Genomic DNA, 3,038 nt, shown 5'->3' on the forward strand with positions numbered 1-3,038 from the left:
AGATGATCTTTAAGGTCCCTTTCAACCCAAACCATTCTGTGATTCTATGTCCAGATGTCTCTGTTGGGCTTTGTAGCTGGGAACTCCCTCGCGCTTCCGTGTGTAGAAATACCTGGGCATCATGCACTTTACCTGCACCAGGATATCACGCACAGCACGTGCAGTTCTCCCCTCTACCTTACCGTAGTTTTCATCACTGGCTTTTTTTTTACTCTCATGACTCGAAAACCTTCTGCATTTCAGGATAGAAATCACCAAGATTATTAATGCTAACTGTTTGACCTAAATCTACAGAAGCATTTAGTTCTCTAGGTAAGTAGGCTAGTCTGTACTTGAGAGGTAGATCAGCAAAAACCCCAGCCTGGGCACAATTACAGCTATTCCTTGGTGATACAAAGCACATTATTCCTACCTATGTGGCTCCACAGGAGGGTGGGCTGTGCTCCTCCATCGCCAGAGCAGGTCTCCCACTAGATCTCTACCTGGGCAGCGGGGCAGTGGGGACCGGGCGTGTGCCGGAGACCGTGGTTTTCCGTGAAGGATCCCAGGTGGTGTGTTCCAAATGACAAACACACCATTCTGACTGACAGCTGCCTCCAGTGCATGGCTTTGTGAGTTAAGAGTATGTGAGCTTTTCCATGCTTCTAGGCCTGAAGGTAAAGCTACCAGCACCTGGTCGGTGGCTCCTGTGGTTCAGTATAGCTGTGCAGTATGTGGGGGGAGGTGGGCAACTCCATGGTGTAGGAAAGGTCTAGCAGTCCACACAGGACTTGAGACTACGCGTAGATATCCTCTTTGGCTGGTGAACACCGTATTGATCTATGAGCAGAGCAGTTGTTTGAGCTCTCCCTAGTTTGCTGCAGGCAACATATGCCAGAATCGCTCGGATCACTAATTTAACACAAACCAGTTGATGAAGTCAGCTGGGAAGGGTGCCCATACAAACTGCTCCCTGATGGAGGTGAGCAACCGGGCTCAGTAACGTCTGCAAGTGCGTGCTTGTGAATCACGGTCGCCAGGCTCCGCACTTGATGCTCTATGTACTAGGGAGAGGGCTGGGACCCGCTGTTGCTAGGGTTTTCAGCTGTGTGACCCCAGGACAGGTTCCTGGGATCCCTTGGGGATCCAGATGTTCAGGAACCCCACGTTCTGGACACAGGGACCAGTGCAAAACAGATGTGATGGTATATGTCGTTTATTGTTCTTATCGCTGGGCAGATGCTTTGAATCTCAGATCTTGCATTTTGGGTTTTCATATTAAAAATATAAGTCAAAAAAAGTGATTGTTTTATATGTGGTAATTAAAAAATAGTAACAAAATTTCATATTAAAAATATAAGTCAAGTAAAAAAAGTGATTGTTTTATGTGTGGTAATTAAAAAATAGTAACAAAGGCTAAAATGCCCATGTAATGAAAAACAGTCCAGAGTGAACATCTCTAAATGTTACAGCTGGTCATTTGGTTTTTATGTGGAAGGTATTGTCAGGTAAGGCAATGTGGATTTGAGCATCCCCTAAAAATATATCGGCTGGAAATCCTGGCAAAATTCCAGCTATAATCAAAATAAATCCAATTGTTGAAAAGATTAACCTCTGTTCTTAAAAAAAAAAAACAAAAAAAAACAAAAAAAACCAAAACCCCAAAAAAAAACCCCAAACCCAAACAGATCCCAGCCAAACAACCTGAAAACCCTCACCCATGGCAGCTTTACCTGAGCGAAGTGGGAGCAGCGATGCTGCTACCAGCTGAGCTTCAGGATCTCTTTGTGTAAGTGACAGTCACCACGTTTGGCTGATACTTCTGAAAAAAACCACAGCTGAAACAACCTTCCTTGATTTTAAATTTCAGAGGGGAGCTGATGACTGCAGTAACTTGTGTTATCTGTGAATCAGCACAAGGAGCGTCCGTAACACGTGCACAGCGGTCTGCATGTGCCCTCCGTAAAAGGAGCCACACTGATTTTTAGAGGGGTTGGAAGGCAAGGTGCATGTAGAATCGTAACCTTTAAAAATATGCAGCATAGCCCACATCACATCTGATCTGTCTGAAATCATACTCTATTTTCAGGTCTTAAAACAGTTCATTTTACCAAGCGTTGCTTGTTTGTTCAACCAACTGCTTAATCCAGGCTTGAATTTTAATATTTAAGATACACTAGAAAGATCAGGAATTTGAAAAGTCTTACCTGCCCTTGGTTTTCCCAACTTATGGCAGTTCTGTAACAATTTCTGGGCATTTTTTTCTTTAGATCAGTACCCCTGTTCTTAGCAGTCAACAAAAGTCCGTACGTGTCCACTCCTTGCTGAGGTACCATACTGGGGGCTTCACGGTGCTGTTACCCAAAGCTGTGCCACAGCCAGCCCTGTGGTGGCAGACCGGTGTGGTAACAGGACAGGAGGAGGACGACTTGAATTGTTTTCAAGATAGGGTCGTTTTCCTGCGTAGGTTTTGAATGATTTTAAAGCAAACGTATTGCTCATTTTTATGAGCAAGAAAGCTTTTAATTGGTACTTCTGAATAAATTTCCTGTGGGAAGATCATTCCTTTTGAAGCCTCACGCTTCCAGGACTAAACCCTCTCCAAGCACAGAGCAGGGAGGGAACAGAGATCCTAATGCTTCCTATCCATATGCCCCCCAACAAGCACTGTGTTTCATAAAAATGGTTCGCTGTGATACCAGGTAGTTTCAGTAAATCATTTAAATTTTGCTTTGAAAGTCTGGTTTTAGAGGAAAATTTGGATTGTAAACAACTACAGGAAAAAAGGTTGTAAACAAAAATTTTAAAAGTCTTTACCAGGGATTAAAAAAAGCTTTCTTTTAATGGGAATACAGTGGGTTTTAGGAATTGGCCACTGCGTGCGTTTGTAGCAACCAGCAGTAACGTTACTCAGAGCAAACTTCTAGTAGAGAGGCTTCCATATTGCACTGGAAGGCTTGCTTGCCCTCCTTCCTCCCCGGGACACCAGCCTTGGCACCCCTACCTGACAGGCGTGCTTTCTGTTCTGCTTTTGCAGGAGGCTGTGAGGGCTGCTGAAG

Source organism: Eurypyga helias, unplaced genomic scaffold, assembly GCF_000690775.1.
Source record: "Eurypyga helias isolate BGI_N326 unplaced genomic scaffold, ASM69077v1 scaffold19227, whole genome shotgun sequence".
In the NCBI taxonomy this organism is placed as follows: domain Eukaryota; kingdom Metazoa; phylum Chordata; class Aves; order Eurypygiformes; family Eurypygidae; genus Eurypyga; species Eurypyga helias.